Source organism: Sinocyclocheilus anshuiensis, unplaced genomic scaffold (genome assembly GCF_001515605.1).
Source record: "Sinocyclocheilus anshuiensis isolate Anshui unplaced genomic scaffold, SAMN03320099.WGS_v1.1 scaffold338, whole genome shotgun sequence".
In the NCBI taxonomy this organism is placed as follows: domain Eukaryota; kingdom Metazoa; phylum Chordata; class Actinopteri; order Cypriniformes; family Cyprinidae; genus Sinocyclocheilus; species Sinocyclocheilus anshuiensis.
In genome coordinates, this window is record NW_015542339.1 from 42,175 (window position 1) to 63,244 (window position 21,070).

The window sequence follows — 21,070 nt, forward strand, 5'->3', positions numbered from 1 at the left end:
GCTTGTAGTGCGAACTTGTGCATCTTTTAAAGCCTTTCGCACACTGTAACACAGAATCTAATCACCTTTTACATTTAGAGTCTGCAACAAAATGTCCCAGACTGTGTAGTCACAGATGCTACAATAAAAATTTAAAACAAGTTTAGTCAACAAATGATCAGTTTAATCGACTCTAATGAACAGCCAAAGAAAGGAATCAATGCAAGAGAAATGTCAGCTCCCCAAATTTATATTGATGTTTTTTGTGCATTTTTCTCTTTTTCATATCTATTACGAGAAATAAAGTTGCAATTTTGAGACGTAAAGCTACAATTACAAGAAATAAAGTCTTAATTGAACTTAAATGACTGAAGTCTTAAATTAATTTGCAATTGTCTTAATTACAAGAAATAAAGATGGAATTGCATGACTTTAAGTTACAATTATGAGAAATAAAGTTAAAATTTTAAGATATAAAGTTGCAGTTACAAGAAAAGAAAATGAAGTCGCAATTACGTAAAAGTCAATTGTGAGACGTGAAGTCGCAGTTATGAGAAAACTAAGATGTAAAGTCCCAAATGTGAGATATAAAATCACACTGCGAGAAATAAAATTGCAATAGCGAAATATATATAGTTGCTACTGCAAGAAATAAAGTCATAAATATGTTATATAAAGTTGCAATTACAAAAAAATAATCCACTGTGATCTCAATTGTGAGATAAAGGTCACAAATATGAGAACTTACAATTATGAGACATAAAGATGAGACAGTTAAATATGAAGTCACAATTGTCAGATAAAGGTCACAAATATGAGAACTTACAATTATGAGACATAAAGATGAGACAGTTAAATATGAAGTCACAATTGTCAGATAAAGGTCACAAATATGAGAACTTACAATTATGAGACATAAAGATGAGACAGTTAAATATGAAGTCACAATTGTCAGATAAAGGTCACAAATATGAGAACTTACAATTATGAGACATAAAGATGAGACAGTTAAATATGAAGTCACAATTGTCAGATAAAGGTCACAAATATGAGAACTTACAATTATGAGACATAAAGATGAGACAGTTAAATATGAAGTCACAATTGTCAGATAAAGGTCACAAATATGAGAACTTACAATTATGAGACATAAAGATGAGACAGTTAAATATGAAGTCACAATTGTCAGATAAAGGTCACAAATATGAGAACTTACAATTATGAGACATAAAGATGAGACAGTTAAATATGAAGTCACAATTGTCAGATAAAGGTCACAAATATGAGAACTTACAATTATGAGACATAAAGATGAGACAGTAAGATATGAAGTCACAATTGTGAGATAAAGGTCACAAATATGAGAACTTACAATTATGAGACATAAAGATGAGACAGTGAGATATGAAGTTGCAATTGTGAGATACGACGTAACAATTATAAGACATATTATAAGTTGCATTTATGAAAAACAAAGTTGGAATTCCGGGGCATAAAGCCACAGTTATGCAGTCGCAATTCTGCAAAAGTCAATTGTGAGACGTGAAGTCGCAGTTATGAGAAAACTACGATATAAAGTCCCAAATGTGAGATATAAAATCACATTACGATAAATAAAATTGCAATGGCGAAATGCACAGTTGCATTTATTAGAACTTAATTGTAAGATTAAAAGTTGCATTTATAAGAAATAAAGTCGTAATTATGATACATATTATTATGATAATATACACGTAATTATGATAATATATGATACAAGTTGCATTTACTAAATAAATACACAAATAAATAAATGAATGTTGAAAAAAAAAAAAAAGTAATTATGAGACATAAAGTCACAATTGTGAGAAGACTGGAAGATATAAAGTCAGATTATTAGAAATAAAGTTGCAATACCAAAATGTACAGTTGCAATTATGAGAAATTAAGACACAATTGTAAAGTAAACAGTTGCAATTACAAGAAATAGTCATAATTCTAAGATATGAAATTGCTACTACAAAGTAAAATTATGAGACTTGAAGTTGCAATTGTGAGATAAAGGTTACAAGAAATAGTCATAATTGTGAAATATGAAGGCGCAATTCCAAAAAAAAAACTCAATTGTGAGACAGGGTCGCAATTTTGAAAAAAGACAAAGTCCCATTATGAGAAATCAAGTTTCAAGAGTGAAATCTTCTCAAAATTATAATAAATAAAGTCACACTGTAAGACATAAACTGCACAATTATGAGAAATAAAATTGTAATTACAAGAAATAAAGTCATAATTGTGAGATATTAATATCACAATTATGAGAAATATAATTGTAATGAGAAATAAAGCAGTAATTATTAAATCTGAAGTTGCAATGGTTAGACAATTGAGAGATAATTAATAATTAATAAATCTGTGAAAAACAATGCAAAGTGTCATATTTTCACAATAAACAAACTAACAAATAAAACAGCAAACAAACAAATAAATACATACATTGGAAAAGTCAAGTATAATGCATTCATTTACAGTCATTTTAATCTCCGAACAGCAAGAAAAAGCAATGACTTGAAGCCATTTCTCCATGTTGTTAAGAATGTGACATGTTTATATGAGAACAGAATTTCAGGGTCAGAGATGCAGTCAGAAAGGAGAATGATTTTGCAATGATGCACAACACCATAGAAAATAAAGTTTTCCAATGTCCAAGTTTCTCTATAGAAATTTCAATGAATGAATCTAAAATGAATTCCAGACCGCCACAAAAATATAAATATTCACTTCTGAATTGTGGGCCTTTAGATCCTTCCACCCGTCATACTAGATCTTTGGAGGTGATGCCATGCGCCACCGAATAATGCTTTAAAATGAACCAAAGTGTACTGTATGTTTCCTGCCAGACTGCTCAGGTTGTGCACTAATGTCAGTTTTCTGGAGTTGCATGTTTAAATATGAGTGCTTTGAGTGTTCTAGTATTTCTCCTTACCAGTCACTCTTGCAATCCCTGTATTCTTTTTAAGTGTCTTTCCTCACTTATTCAGTTCATATCGAGCTTCGATGGCTCTTTTCTTTCATGTGGAATGGGGCAGGAGGTAATAGACGAATGTGTTGAGCAATTAGTACAGATGTGCTTTCCGTCGTTAAAGTTAATTAATGGCTGTAAGAATGAACACCTGCCTGCCCCCCACCCCAAACACACACACACACACACACACACACACACACACAATCAATGCACCCTCACCTCTAGCCTTCACACCCTACGGCCTTTTTCCATGTGTATGTGTGACAGATCCGTATGTTGTCAAGCCTATTTGTGTATTTTTATAGAGAGTAACTCATGATATTTTTGTATTTATTCAACTCAATTTCAATAATGTTTCTATCCATCATCATCATTATATTAAAACAACAATCAAAAATATTACACTTAAAAAAATGGTATAGAACTTACTTTGAAACATTAACTGTGAAACATTCTTTTTTTCACTCAGAAATTGCTAGTACATTTCACAATAACAAAGAAACTGCAAGTAACATTTAATTAAACATGATTTGTTTTGTTTCTTTTTTTTTTTGCCAGAAGACCAGAGATAGAACACAGGAAATGAGCTGTCTACTATCTCTGCTCTTTAGTAATAAATAGGAAATATTATTCCCACCAAAATGTTCTGCTTTCATTTGGAGTCACCAAATGCTAAATAAAGCCAGAACAGGAAGTTTGGTATTACATTCTTATTCAGAAAATGACGAGTTCGCCAAACCAACCAAATATAGCTTGCATTTTTGCTTCAAGTGGGTGTTTAGTGTCAAACGGGAACAAAGATGTTGCGGCGTTGCCTTTTGTGAAAGCACCACCCAGCTCCATACAGGAAGTGTGGGTGTGTCCTGGCAGAAAATTAGGAACTTGAGGTATTCTGGTGCATACTGAGAAAAACAAAAGTGAATATGTTGAGTAAAAAAGGTGTGAACGTGTGTCAAGGGTGTGAATACACTATTTGGAGACTTGTGTGTGTGTGTATTTGTGGGTGGGTTCTGTTTGTATCTAGAAATGTTGCCATCTTTGTCACATACGTGTGCGTATTTCCATGACAAGGACCCCTGAACAAAGTGAGTTTACATCAAGTCTTTATTTCCATCTTAGTGAGATGTTCCAGCTTTCAGCGTAAAGCGTAAGAAGATATATTTGGAGCAGATCACAACGCATGGCTATTTACGTGCGGTAGATCTTGCAGTCAGATACGTGTGATGCAGTGCTGACTAGTTAGTAACCCTGGTTCTATGTTTATCTGAAATCCCCCAGCAACAACAAATGCTTAAAAGTCATTTCTTAACCCCAATTTGAATCCTTACCTGTTCTTTTATTATTAAAACGAACTAAAACCTCTCCAGCTTCAGTTTATCTAACATTTGATGCGAGCTTCATTGTACAACTAAAAAGGTGGTCATATTAGCAAAATCTCTGCAAAATTCTGCAGATGAAAAGGTCCATAGTGTCAATACTGTGGCTTGCACAGTAGTCAACCCAAACTGTTTCTGTTGTTAAACATGACATAACTAACTTGATTGAGAATGAAATCTGCATGGGGAAATATTTTACCCTCATAATCACATAGAAATGACTGGATTTCAGCCATGGAATTTTGTTGAATGATAAATATGGTACACCTTAAGGAAAATATACTAAAATATAGTCTAAATTTGGGAAAAACATACTAGCATGTTACCTCAAAATAGCATTGAAGACCATTGAACTAAAGGTCATGATATACTTCAAGCAAAATCGAAGAAAGAATGTGTGTGTCGTCATTTCAAACAAAATCAGACCAAAACTAATTTTGTTTGGAGTTAATTTCAAGGTTAAAACAGCTTACCAGTTCCTGGAGCTTGAAATATCTTTTCAAAGCGAACTCTCTGGAAAATATATATATTTTCTTTTTTAAATAAATACTTGTCAAAAGCTTAATGGTGGTGATGTTGAATATTGATATTCACAGAGTTAAACTACTTGGCGCAAGTTGATTGGTTCATGTTGAATCTGCAGCTAATGAGCTTACTGCTTTACATTTACATGGCTGGTTATCATTCACTAAAGCAGTTTGCAGCACACTTTCAGAGTTCCTCTGAAACCCTCCACCTCCCCAGCTCCACCTGCATAGATTTGCTATGGGTTATTATGTACTGTATGCTATTTGTGCAGCAGCAGTATTGGCAGTAGCAAGTTCCTGTACTTGCTTTGTAGCAGCAGCAGTAATAATCTACAACAACAGCAATAACCAACAGCAGCAGCGTAGCAGATCTATTCCGCCAAAACCAAATACATTAACATTGTCATTTACATGATCATGCTAAAATCTTCTGAGAGTTGTCATGACAGAACTGTATTTAGGCCTCAAAATTCGAAAAATGAAAAAGGCGTATTCTTTTCATTTTGGGAGTTCAAAACAACTTGCCAAAGCAAACTTTCTGGAAAAGTTCACTCCGGCTGGTAAACATCTTCGAACTAGCATTGGCGATTTCATAACAGGTAAGTGCAGCTCTGCGTCTCCACCTTTTCTGACTTGGAAATCTTCTTTGATTAATTTCTTCAGTTCAGTCTCTCTAGGTCAGTCATTCATGAGTAAAAACATTAACACAACTTTATAGTAGAAATTTAAGTTGTAATTCTAATTTCATGTTTAATACTGTAAAGCTGCTTGGTTTTAAATCAATCTACTGTATTAAATGCTATATAAATAAAGGTGACGTGACTAGAGCACCGATTAAAGCGCTTGTGCAAACATATCCATATAGCTATGATTAGATGCTTTCTTAACTGCTGTTTTCTCACCACTGTCATTTTCATTATTGAGGAGAAAGTGCCTAGGCTAGCACATATTTACATATTCATCTAAACGCAGTGTCAGGATGTTTGCTAACTCATAATGCTGTTTGCATATTTTTAACTCCTTTTACCGCTTAGCAAAGAATGAAAAGAACTTCACTGTGAGTATATGCAGTATAAGCAGGATGCTTTGCGACAGACAGAGGTTGCTTCAGCTAACTGTCATTGTTGATTAATGTGTGAGAAGGAGGGAGAGAAAAAGAGAGGGAGAAAGAAGGAGAGAGTGACATGGAGAAAGAAATATTTAAGGAATGCATACAGTGAACTCAAAGACATGAGAAGGTGAGAAAGTTTAAAACATGGCACAGTTCCCATTCATCCCATTTTTAACTTATCGTTCCATCAAGGCAATGGTTTTTTGAATGGGTGAAATAAGGTCTGTGGTGAACATAAGCTCAAGATATTTTGAAAAGTGGATGTTGCAAAGCGTTTATGTACTTGAATGGAGCAAAACTGGATGAAACTTTGTTAAAAACAAGTAGCTATTTGAGTAGTGCAGCATTATAAAATAGCATGTGCTGCAAAAGTCATAACACAGGCATTTATTACATATTGAATTAAGACTATGAATACTAGTAAATTGTTCCCAATAAGACCAGCGATTTGAATGAATAACGTAAAATTAATGAATTTTGTATTTATGTTTAATGTCACATCTTTGTTGTTAGCCATCCAGAATAACCTCTTGCAAACATGCTAAGCTACAATGCTAACAACATTCTGCTCATTCTGCAAAAGCAGCAGACGTTTAAAACAAAGTAAAGATTTTAACACACCAGGGGTGTATTCCAGAAAGCACGGTTAACTTACCGTCAGCTAAACCCTGAACTTTCGGTTGATTAACCCCAAACCTTGCTTACTCGAGGTATGTGGTTCCAAAAACGCGTCCAGGAGTAAGTTCATTCAACACAGAGTATGTTCCGGATTAAGACTCAAGACATTCTCAACAGAGCGACGAATCGCTATGGAAACGGACGCTAAGAAAAAACGTGCCATGCTGTTTCTTTCTTTTGTTCAATGGTCATTTACATGCTTTGAGCATATCGCCACCTAATAGATGGTTGTTTAATCATTTTTCTTTTTTTCCATTTACTCTTTAATCCTTGAGAACAAGAATTATATTGTTTGTTTGATGCTAATTATATATTAAGTCATATCAGATATGTATTTTGATTTAGAATTTAGACATTATGGAAAATGCCGATCCATGTGTGAGATGATAATATAAAATGTAATAAACATACCCAGGTATGTCACATAACCTGCTTTTTGGAATACCCCCCGGATGTTCTAATTGAATCTGAAAATGCTGCAGTGAATCCCAAATGACCGTCCAATGGAAACAGTCATTTGTTGTTTGCTGGAAGCAGTGAAGGTCAGTAAGAGCACTGGCTGAATCTAGCCTCTTTCTGATGTTATTACCTGATGGTGGGGAACTTCCACCCTACCAAGATATTAATATCAGGCAGGCTGCTACACGCATCACTGAATTTCTGCCAGGGAACACATTATTCAAGAGAGAGAGAGAGAGAGAGAGAGAGAGAGGAAGAGGGAGGCCTTGGGAAGACAGAGGGAGAAATGAACGAGTGAAAGTTACGAGGAGAGAATTTGATGACTGAATGAGAAATACTGAAGGGGTTTAAACAGATAGACAAAAACAATCAGACTTTCATCAGCAGGTGACCAGACAGAAAGCGTCTCCAACACATCCAGTGTCCCTTCCATTTCCTGTTTGTGTAGCTGGTCAGAGCACGTTCACACACGCCACAGGACTTCAGCGGGTCTTGACATCTGATCATTTCAGTCACTTACAAGTTCTCAAACACCAAGACAGAGACTCTTGTGTTTTTAGATGATCGTGAATATGGAATGACAAACTTTAAATGAGTCGTACATTGAAAAAAAAAATCCTATTTAGAATACTGGTCTTGTTTTCCAGTGAAATATCCTTAGAACAATATAAATTCATCTTTATGTATATTTTAACTTGTCTTCCAATGTATATATATAAAAGTGACGTGACATGTGGCCAAGTATGGTGACCCATACTCAGAATTAGTGCTCTGCATTTACCCATCCAAAGTGCACACACACAGCAGTGAACACACACACACCGTGAACACACACCCGGAGCAGTGTATATATATATTGAATTGTTTATTTTTTTTCTTATTGTTAGAAAAAAAAAAAGATTTGAAAAACGTAGTAGAGTCAGACACTTAGTCAGATACTTCCTAGAATTTATATTGGTAACAAAAAGCTGAATTTTCTGTAACGTTCCTTTTTGAAAATCGTATAGCTTTAATTGTGATTTTCAACAAAAGTTTTCATTTAATGATTCTAAAAATGTCAAGTGAAATATTAAAATTCTTATGATATAAAAAAGCTACTGAATGACTGGTACAAATTAAGTCATCATTATTACTAGTATTGTTTAAAAAATAATTAATTGAAGATTATTAATAAGTGCGTATTATCATTATTAGGATTATTATAGTAAGTGAATAATGCTTAAATTAAGATGAATAATAAAAAATAATATTACTAAATCATATTATTATTCATCTTAATTTAAGCATTATTCATTTAATTATTATAATAATGCACTTATTAACAATTATTATTATTTATAGCTTTTCTTGACATTTTTTTACAAACAGACATTTTCATTTCATATTAAAAAATACGTATTTCTTATGCTGGTATAACAAACAAATAAACAAACAAACAAACAAATAAATATTTGGGTTGTTATTATTTGAAATAACTTTATAATATAAAATCATAGATTTCATATTATGATTTAATATTATTTAACAATTTTAATAACAAACAATACAACTTTTTAATATTTAACAATTATAATAAACTACTAATAATACTGCATGTTAATGGGACTTTTCATAATATTCATAATACAAAAGACCAGAAAACTGTGTGTGTGTGTGTGTGTGTGTGTGTGTGTGTGTGTACCTGGTATTTATCACGTTATGGGGACCAAATGTCCCCACAAGGATAGTAATACTAGTAAATTTTGACCTTGTGGGGACATTTTTGAGATCCCCATGAGGAAACAAGCTTATAAATCATACAGAATGAGTTTTTTTAAGAAAGTAAAAATGCACAAAGTTTCCTGTAAGGGGTAGGTTTAGGGGTAGGGTTGGTGTAGGGCAATAGCACATACAGTTTGTACAGTATACTTAGTTCATTAATATCTAAGTCTTATAAACATTTATCAGAATGTCCATACAATATCATGACTACTAAGAAATGTCTCTTTTCTCTTTTGTTGTCTCTTTCCTCTGTGGCTTTATTAGGGATGCAGGTGTTCTCTAATCATTTGAGCCTTGTAAGATGCGTAAAGCCCTGCATACAGTGGGTACGGAAAGTATTCAGACCCCCTTCAGTTTTTCACTCTTTGTTATATTGCAGCCATTTGCTAAAACCATTTAAGTTAATTTTTTTTCCTCATTAATGTACACACAGCACCCCATATTGACAGAAAAACACAGAATCGTTGACATTTTTGCAGATTTATTACAAAGAGTGAAAAATTTAAGGGGGTCTGAATACTTTCCGTACCCACTGTAAGGTCTGTGGAGCCTTTTGTAGTTTGACTAGCCTACAATATGTGGGCACCAAACATTAAAAAAGGGCAAATTCACAATCTCCACGGAGCTCTTTATTGCAGCGCATAATGGTCCATTTTGTGAGTGCGTGCCGATGCTTGTCATGGTGTCTTCAGTGAGCTGTTGGAAAATGTGAAGTGTATGTGATGTCACATACTAATACAACACCAACGCTCAGAACAAAGGAGAGAAATTACGATCCAGAAGAGTAAGCGCACACATCCACTCACGCCCAGTGACATCAGGTCTGGGCAGACGTGCTCAGCCGTCGCGATATGATAATGTTTGCGGTGTGCAGGAGAATTTGAGAGCGAGGGATGTGGAAAAGGTGTGGATGAAGTTATATTGATGTTTAGAGATGGGGAAAATCCACCTTTCCTACCTAAACCACATGATAAAGATGCCGCCTCAGGCCGAGGCATGGGTTTGGCTGAGTCTTGTCATTCTCTCTCTCTCTCCTTTTTTTCCCTTCACTTTTACATGGTGCAGATCTCTCGCTCTCTCGCTCTCTCTCTCTTCTCTACTAAAGGAAAAGTGTGTATTAGGTGGAAATAGTGCAAATGTCATTCTTAGCTTCTTCTCTCTTACATCCACAAACACACTTACATTCAGTATTCTTTTTTTCAGTTCTAATGTGCTTTTTTTTTTTAAATATTGTATATCTTGGTAATGGAAACAACAAAATATAGAAAATAAGAAAGGAGAAGAAATAACATTAAAGAAATTAAATGTTAAAATGTTAAAAGTCTCAAATGTAAAAAAAATAAATAAAAGAATGTCATATTTATTAAAATAAATATTTAATAACAATATTCATACTAATAAAAGTAATAATATATCATCAGTAAACAATAAATTCTAACAATATAACAATAAAAATAAAAGAGAAAAGCAACAACAACTATACAAAACAAAATAATTATTTAATAATTGTCTATAATAATTAATAGTTGTAGTATTTAAATTTAAATGAATACATCATCATTATCATCATCATAATTTTTATTAGCACTTAAACCAATGATAATTAAAGACACTGAATAATAATAACAATAATAATATTTATTATGGAATAATAATAAGTATTATTATTATTATTATTATTAAATTGAAGATTACCAATAAATGCTAAATAATATTTATTAGTAGCAGTATATAAATAACTGATGATTAATTGATGAATTAATAAAAACATTATTATTATTATTACTTTTTAAAACCTTTAACCACGTGTGCAACTTCACCCAAATTGTTATTTCTATGGACCTGATAAAAATGTATGTAAAAAACGATCTTCTTTGATGATTGGGCTCGGTGTGAATGTGTGTTCAGTGTAGAAAGCATGTTTGGGCCTACGGCTGTAATAAAGATGTGTAGATGATTCTGCTGACAGAATTACTGTGTGAAGGTTGCTGCTCAAAACAATGATTGTGTAAGTGCACACAGGTGATGAGTTTTAATGAAGGGTGTTGATGTGGTATGTATTGTTTATTTACTTTGGAAAGGAAGGCCAGAATGATCTAAACATGTGACCGATAACTGCCGACGAGGAGCGAAGAGGTGATGACATCACAAACAATCAGTATGTGATTCTGTCAGCTGCTCGAGTCATGGGATACTCAGCCAACATGCGTGTTTGTATATCTGTCGAATCAAATGGTTCTTCAGACAGATGGAAGGATAGATAGATCAGAGGTTCTCAACTCTGGCCATCAAGATCCACTTTCCTGCAGAGTTTGGCTCCAGCCTCGATCAAACTCATCAAACCCTGCCTGTAACTTTCTAGCAATCCTGTAGAACTTGATTAGCTTGTTCAGGTGAGTTTGATTAAGGTTGGAGCTAAACTCTGCAGGAAAATGGACCTCAAGGGCCTCGAGAAACCCCTGAGATAGATAGATAGATAGATAGATAGATAGATAGATAGATAGATAGATAGATAGATAGATAGATAGATGAACAGACAGAGAGGCAGGAGATGATATTGGATTACAGTGCAGTAAATGTTGGTTAATTGTTATTTTGGGCTGGAGGACATGCATCCTTTATAAGATTATAAGCTTCCAGGTAACAGTAGAGTTATGTTTGCTTAATCAGAGGAGCGACGGAACAAAGACATGCTCCAAATACAATACTCTCCTACCCTCTGCCATGTACTCACACACTCCTGTTCATTCATGTTTAATACACACACACACTTAGCGTCTTTAGCGTTAGCTCTTCCTGAGCTATGTTTGTTATTGTTTGTATTGAAATTCCCAGGTGTCTTCCCGTTCCTGTTCCGCTGTGGTGTTCCGGCTCGGAAAACTCTGCATCAACTTCTCCAGCATGACTCAGATGCTGAAAAGGGCATCCCCTCTTATTTCTCTCTCTCTCTCTCTCTCTTTCTTGTGGTGCAGGAGGGCCAGAACAATGCTGGTATTTAATGTTTGCACCTTTGATGACACATACTGAAGCACATGAGTTCTCCTGAGCTATTGCTGCCAGACTCTTTCAGAAATCTGGAAGATCACAGGCAGCTTTCAGAGCTTTCAAAGGCATCTAAAATCCAAACTTCATCCTTGGGTTTAACCATCATTGTCTTAAATATAAACTTGAACATCACATTTTCATAAAACTCAAATGGTTACAATAAGCTCAAGCTAAAACTAAAATCCAACAAAATCTGGGACTTGTCTGGACTGCAACAATTTATAGAAGAATGTTAGAAAATTCCCCCGCAGGGATTAATTATCCTTCTGTCTGTGTCTATTGCTTATGAATTTTAATAATTGCTTTTCACAACAGATGTTTCAGGCAGCATTTACATTCTGAACAGTTACATTACAAATACTTTTAATACTTTTAATGAAAGCATATTTGGGTAAAAAAGAAATGCAATTTAGAAAAACTACAAAAATATACCAATACATACACTTTACTGCAGTTTCCAGGTGAAATGAACACTAGTAGCAGTAAAACACCAACAACTTTTATTCCGTTTCGCACAAATTATGATAACAAGGGCAGGTTATCAAATATTAAAGACTTACTTTCACACAGTTCCTTGCACAATACGACCTCAAAACAGTTTTATCTTAGTGCATGATTTGTAAACTAATACATTTTGGCATTTGCATCACATAAACAGCTGAATATGTTTGGCTTTTCTCATGAAGTAAACTTGCTCGGTAGCACACCTGATACAGCAAACTCCATAAAACACTAGTTATGATAAAGAGCTCAAAGACTTGCAGAAGTGAGCTAAATGACATGGTTGCTTCAAGAAATGTGTTTTCATTTCACGTTTTCTTTAGTTAACACAATCAAGTAGGTTTAGGCTAGGGTTCAGTGTAGGTGGTATACGTTATTTTCAAACGTGATTATTAAAGAGCATTAAACTTTTAGGACATTTCATTTCCAAACTGCCACTAGATTCACATTTATCCGTTTCGGATAAAACTGAACACGAAACATGCCAAAAACAATGTAGTATAATTTTGCCGAAATTTCCATATGCAAGTATTTGAGTCACTCTTTAGAGTCATTCGTTCAGGAATCGGACTACACTTATCATGCTGTTGGTTTTTGATTCTAAAAATATTCGACCCATAAAAGTCATTCGCTCAGGAATTGGATTGCGCTGCATGTTTTGCACTGTAACATTGTTGCGACTTAGCTGAGTGTTTTAGTACTATATTCCATTCGCACTGGCAGAAGGATGCACATACTGTATGAAAACCACTGACATAACCAAACGTCATAGCTCACATTTACATATAGTTTGAGATTATGTTCATAACACAAATGCTGTGGGATATTAAGTTACTGCACAAATTTGAAGCTTTATAGTAAGTAATCCACACGACTCCAGTCCATCAATTACCATATTGTGAAGTGAAAAGCTGCATAAAATCTATAAAATAAAAAATCGTTGCTTCTGCCTAGCCCATAATCTATAATATTGCTTCCTCCAGTGAAAAATTCTATCCCCTGTTGTCCTCTCAGATCAAAATCCACCATATATCCATATTTGTTTAGCAGAGTTTTGGATTTTTCACTAGTAAACAGTTCTTGATCTGTGCGTATTTCTCTCCTGATTCAGACCAGACAACTTTTTCACTGCAGAAAGCAATATTATAGAGGACTCGTATTTTAGCCTGAAGCAACGTTTAGACGTTTAAAACATCTCAGTGATGGATTTGTTTCTTACAAACATGCAGCTTTTCTCTTCACAAGATATTCATTGATGGACTGGAGTGATGGTGATTACTTGTGGATTATTGCGATTGTGAAATTTCTACTCTGTTGCACCTTTTGGGAAGCAAAAACGGAAATGAACCGCTTTAAATCTTAATCTTATAATTAATCTGATATAATGGAGCGTAAACCACTTGAGACCCTACTTCCTCACAAAAGAGACATAAAGTCTAACACCGTGCCAGCTACTACACCACAAACAGCTTAATCCCGTTAAGAAATATTTGGGTGCCGTTTTAGACACCTGAATATTTCTGCTGAAAGCAGGTTCAAACATATCAGGCTTCACCAACCTCTCACTTTTTCTTTCCGATGAATCACTGATTACTCCTCATTCAGAATTGCTGTCAGTAAGAGACCTTATCACTGGAGACATGTTTCAACAGCGTGGAACGGCTTCACACACACAAGCATGTGACGTGTAGCAATCAAAACAACAACAACAACAGCTGTTCTGGATCAGTAACGGTTCTGTATGTGCCGCCATGGAAAGGCTCAATAGCAATGGTGAAAGGGAAAGATGCACAGCGACCCAGTTCGCATGCGTCCTATATAGTATGCGAGATTAGGATTAGTGTGTCCCAGATCATAGAACATAGTGTGACAAAAGGTGGCGTATTATGTCATACATTCTAGTTTCCCACAATCCCTGGCTACAGAAGAGGAGGAGTATGTGAGGTTTGTTTACTAGAGAAATATTTTGCATGGGTGTTGCAAACAGGGTTTCGCATTGAAGTTAAGGTAATAAAGTGAACCGGTGGTATTATGCAATTTTTGTCTTATTTTGGCCATACCAATGTTTTTATCATTAACTAAAACTAATATATATTCATAATTATATATATATATACAGTATATATATATACATTTCCACCACTGAATAAAAAATGTGAAAAAAAAGTAATTATAATAATATATAAGATGTATAAACTCACAATTCAGAATTTTTTTCTCTCAATTGTGTGGTATAAAGTATCGCATGAAATAAAGCAGAATTGCGAGAAATAAACGTGCAATTCTGACTTTTTTCACGCAATTGTGAGTTTATATCTCGCAATTCTGACTTTTTTTCAGAACTGCACAATACAAACTGCAATTCGGACTTTTTTGCTCAGAATTGTGAGATAAACTCGCAATTGTCAATTAAAAAGTCAAATTCTGAGGGGAAAAGAAGACTAATATTTTCTCAGAATTGCGAGTTTATATTTCACAGTTCTGACTTAACTCGCAACTGCATGTTATAAAGTCAGAATTGTGAAATATAAACTTGCACTTGTTTTCTCAGAGTTGAGTGATATAAACTCATAATTGCGACTTTATTTCTCTCACAATTAAGATTTTTTTTCGCAATTGTGAGTTTATATCTCACAATTGTGAGAAAATAGTCAGAATTTAGAAATGTAAACTCACAATTGCCAGAAAAAGAGTCAAAATTGTGAGATAAAATGTCACAAGTACCTTTTTACATTTTTTATTCAGTGGCGGAAATGGGCTTCGATAGTGCACTATATACTGGTAACATAAGAGCTTTCTTTAAGCAAGACAATATTTAAAATGTTGAACATTTCTAAAAGACACAAACAATGAACAGATAAGGGAGTGGAAGATTTGACGCCGCTTGCGAGTTTGACCTCAGACGATCATGATGCCTCTGAATCAGTGACCTTTGTCTGATAGGCATAAATCGTAAATCTGTCCCTCTCTCTTTCTCTGCTTCCACTCTTTCATCTATCAATGGCTCTATTGAATGCTTGAGCAAGTGTCTTTGGGGTCATCACTGGACTCTGGCTTTTCCTTGGTAACATTCCCTCACACATAAACATAGCTGAGCTTCAGTGTGTGTGTTAGTCACGCTCAGTGTTCGCGGGGAAAAAAATTGGCTCAATGCAAGTAGCTTTTAAAGGTTTAGTTCACCCAAAAATGAAAATTCTGTCATTAATCTGCGTCACTTGTGGACGCGGGTTCACGACAGTATCATGACGCGAGTGTGTGGCGGCGCTGACGCAGATCTAGTTGAACCACTGATGTCACACGGACTACTTTGTCGATCATCTTGGTACTTTTCTGGACCTTGAACGTGGTAGTTACCTTGCTGTCTATGGGAGGGTCAGAGAGCCCTCAGATTTGATCAAAAATCTCTTAAATTGTGTTCCAAAGATGAACGAAGGTCTTACGGGTTTCGAACAACACGAGGGTGAGTAATTAATGACAGAATTTTCATTTTTGGGTGAACTAACCCTTTAATGTGCAAGCTCAGTTAATAATTTCAGTTTACTATGGAAGCCTGTAAAAAAGAAAATAACAGACTAATTGCGAATAAACATTTTTCAGAATTGCGAGACAGAATTGTGAGACAAACTCGCTATTTTGACTTTTTTTTCCTCGAAACTATGAGATTTTAAAATCTGAATTCTGAAGTTACATCTCGCAATTCTTGTTGCTGTTTCCACCACGGAATTTAAAAAAAGTCATGCTTTTTCACAATTCTGACTTTTTTTCTTTTTTTTTCAGAATTCTGAGACAAAATTCTCAGTCTGAATTGTAAGATAAAAAGTCACAATTACATTTTTAATTGTATTTATTTATTTATATTTTAATCCTGAGGTGGAAACAAGCTTCCATAGTTTAAATACATGTGTGTTTCTGTTCGATTTATTCTAAAATAATTCTAATAAAATAGCATTCTATAATCTCACCTACAGTGTAAAAATATAGCTGAAACAAAATACAACATACTAAAATTACGAAAACTTAAATAGTTTCATTTTAGTACGTCAAATTTGTTCATTTACTAACATTTCAAATTTTTGTTGATTTGATTTTTCTAAAATATTTATATTTATGCTCAAATTAAAATGGAAACCAAAACTATAAAAATAAAAGGTAATTCAAAATATAAATAAATACTATAATAGTATATGAATAGTACTAAAATAACACTCCCCACCTACTTTCTAAGTAAAAAACGTTTATTGTCAATAGTGTATATATTTCATTCTTTACAATTACCTATGGTTATCATAATCATAGATCATAAAAATGATGATGGGTTTGCTCAGACATAATAGCCGTCTGTGGATGAGGCCAAACGTTGAGCAAAATGGCAAAGCGATCGATGTCAAGAAAGAGAACCAGACGTAATGTATATTACTCCACATGAGTCAGGCACACATTATCTCTTCCACAGCTCTCCGTGAATCCATCACTCACAGTCTTCCATCTCAGCTGCTGAAACTATTAACAGCAAACAGGATGAGAAAATCCTGTGTGACTAACCTGTGTGCAAGAGCCAGGAATATATCCTTATTGGGCAGTAATGCATTCAAAACAGGTTCTTACGGAAACGCTGTTCTCCCTGCAGGGGCTTTACCTCGAGTGTTGATGTCACCGGTTAAGAATTCCCACTTGTTGACGAACGTATAGAAAGTTAATTAGTGACAAAAGCCCTCGGACACACAGAATGAGAGAGAGAGAGTGACTCCTTGACTCGGATGAGTGGCCCGTCCTGGAATGTGGCCCCTGGGGACTTTAGAGACCCCGCTGAGTCACACACACATGACATCATTAGTCTATGGTGAGGAAACGACCTGTGCCTCACAGCTTTAACTAATAGACTAATAGATCAGTATTTACATATCAAGGGTTTGGGGTTTGCAGTATGTCTTTTCTAGGCTAATTGTGAATATTGCTATCGATTCAAACATTTAGTTCAATGAATAAGTTCACCCTGTCATCATTTACTCATCCAAACTTTTCTGACTTATACTTTCTTTATTATAGCCATAAACAAATGCTCCCAGAATATTCAGGGAACCAACTTTTTGGGGTAGGCAGATTGTCTTCTGCTATACAGTGGAAGTGGATGGGGACTGGATCTGTCAAGCTGCAGTGACAGCGAATCCTATTTGTGCTTATGCATGTTAAAATCCCATTTAGTTATTTATTTGGAAACTAATTTCACTGGTCACTAACTTTGGTCTTTTTAACTAACGTTCCTAGGAACTAGCATTTTTTTGAGACTGGGGCTGTTAAGTTGGGAAAAATGCTTTTTTTTTTACATATTTAAGCCCATTTGGTTATTTCTTTGGTTATTTGAAACAATTAACTTTCTTTTTTGTTGTTTTTACAATCACAGACTAATGTTCCCAGAACATTCTGGGAAATAAACATTGTTCATGTAGACAGTGTGTCCCAATTTCTCTTTTCTATACAATGAAAGTGGATGGGGACTGGAGCTGTCAGGCTGCAATGACAAACAAATCACATTCATGCTTCTGCATAATTAGACCCATTTGGTTGGCTAACACTGGTTTCTTAGGTTTTCTACTTTACAACCACAAACTAACGATCCCAGAACATTCTGGGAAACAACTTTTTTTTTTTTTGGTAGAGTATCCAAATTGCTCTTTTTAATAATGTTTTTATGGTCCTTCTTTATAGTCCCTATTCACTTTCATTGTAAAGAAAAGAGCAGCTTGAACATTGTGCCAAACATCTTTTATGTTCCACAAAAGAAAGAAAGTCAAGCACATCTGGAACGACACAAGGGTGAATAAAACCTGATTTTTATTTTAGGTGCACTATACCTTTAAGAAAACTGATCTTTGATCAGACTGTTAAAGTTCTTATCCATAACACTCTTTATCGACTCCTGCATCAGCATCGTGGAACATAATACACTTACTGTGCAGAAATGTCATTTTACAAGAACCTGAGCAGTGACTCAGGCGTTACTATGTGTCATGTTATGTTTACGTGTGTAAAAGTGCCCTGACCCTTCCTTAAGTGAGTGACAGTCAGCTGTATTATTACTTTAGTCTGGCATTTACCGTCTGTATCTCTCTCACTTGTCTCTCACCTCAAAAGCAAACTGCCCCACCCCCCCCAACTACTTTGTCTCTTTCTATTTTCGATTGCATTCCTTTCTGCTGAGGTCACAGGGTGTGACGTCTCATGTTTGTGTGTTTGCAGACAGACAGTTTTATAAAGAGCACCAAGTCTGTGAATTTAACTGTATTTTGCATGAAAACTGTGTACTTTGAAACACATTAACTGGCTGTTTTGCTGCAGCTGGTGCAGTCAAGTTTATCTGCGCTGAAAGCTGAAGATATATTTAACAAGTTTCTCTCTCTCCTTCCCTTACAACATAGGAAACTGCAGTCTAATGATAACAGGCATACAGACAATAGACTTCCACACACTCACACAGACACACACTGTACTACTATAGCCAGAGGAGGTCAACAGGCCTTGTATAGACGCGCCAAGACCTTGTTCGGCTAACCGCGACACGCACACACATACCAATGATGGCCTGGACATGGAACAATGTGGAAATAGCAGCAGAATTTCAGAATGCTGCACAAATGTGGAATAAAGAAGCGTGACGTCAAGCAGAGACGGGGATTTCTTCTGTGTGAAATTCTGGCTAATTTGTTCCTTGAGACAGAATTTCCAATGTTTTTCTGAAATGCCATTGAGCAATGGAGAATGGAGACTGTCCTGTCAACATCAGCAGATGGCAGGTCAGCGGAGCCAAGGTCAAATCTCAGTCCAGCCGATGGACTGAAAATTATGGATTATGATGGCTGAATAAATGTAAATACACATAAATGGATAGGTAAGTGAATAGACATATGGATGGCTAAATATATATTTACACACACTGTATATTTAGAGTAAATTATGAATGTTTATTCATAAAATGTATTATTATTGCAGTTTCTCGATTGCTTAAACACATTTGTCCACTCAGACATCACATTTTCAAAACTGATAACACACAGGCTGAAACTGAAGATCACTGGCCAAAATGATGAATTTTGTTTGCAAAATGCTCCAACACTCTCAAAACTTTAAATATATGCAACAAAAGCAGTTATTTCCACCAGGCACTACAACTTGGTCAAATTAATATATTTTTTCAATCAATCATTTCACAATGGACAGCAAAATACAAAATGCAGCTATAAATATGAAATGATACTTTTTAAAATCAGAAATGTTGAATGATGTTTAAAAAAAAAAAATGAAGAGTTGAAATACTCAGAACTTCACATTGGATGTTTTCCCTTGCAATGTTGCAATGCACCAATGGAAATCTCTCCTTGCATGGCAAATCCATCAACAGCCCTCTCTCTTTGGGTGGAACCAGTCTTTCATTTAGTGCATCAAGAAGTGTGAGGCATTCTGTTTTGAACTGATAGTTTGTATGTGGGAAAGGACACCATCATTGGAGATGGCAGCACATATGGTGATATTGGCACCCATCTGTCCTGGCACTGCAACAGTGGCCCTCTGCCCAATAAATGTTCCTCCCGCACCTCCTCCTCTTTACAGAGGTTGAAGCTGGCTTCATCTGCATAAATTAATTTGTGATGTGCCCCATCAGCTTCAGGCACATTATTCTCTAAGAGAAAAAAAAAGGCACATTCATAGAGCAAATTATTCTGTTGCATGTAACTGTATGGTATAACAATGCATTACAATACAGTAACAAATCCGAACAAAGCATGTCAAAAATTGGCATTATGACAAACACATAAATGGGATTCATGAAACATCTGCATTACTGTAGACACAGTTTGTTCTGCCAACAGGACAATACAGTAAAGCTGAAATACACAGTGGTATACAGTAACATTGTGACTGTTGTTATTCTGAAAAATGCCTGGCAATAGATGGCACAGTGCTCCGACTCCGAATGGGTTGGACCCTTTGTCCAGCATCTCTAAAGGACAAGCCAATCATTGGCACAGTGACACAGTCAATCATTGTTGCCTGGATTTCATTTAAAACTTGAGCTGTATTTGGTTACACTTTATTTTGATAGTCCACTGGAGACATTCTACTCACTACAAGTAACTTTGCAACTACATGTCAACTAATTCTCATTAATTTGCAACTAAATGTCCAACTCTCAGAGTAGACTGTAAGGTTAGGGTTAGGGTTAGTAAAGTTTCTTATAGTCAATATGTTATATGTTATGGACCCATCAAAATAAAGTGTTAGAAGATATTAAGCAGACAGTCTAATACTCTAATGACTGCTACTGTAGTTGACATGTAGTTGCAAAGTTACTTACTGTTAGTAGAATGTCTAAAGTGGACTCAAAATAAGGTGTTACCCTGTATTTTCTCCTTTTACAGTAATGCAGCTCCTCCACCATGTATGCAAACTCCTTATTAAAATAATTATGCAAGCACTTTCTATCAGCTGTGAATAGTTGTTTTCCTTTTGTTTAACACAGTTAATCCAATAGAGTTTGGGGTCTTTAATCTGTGGTAACTATTTTGCAAAAGGGTGTGAAAAATGAAATGAAAAGTGTTAAGACATTTGCAAGAGAAGACGTCTGCTGTGCTAAGAA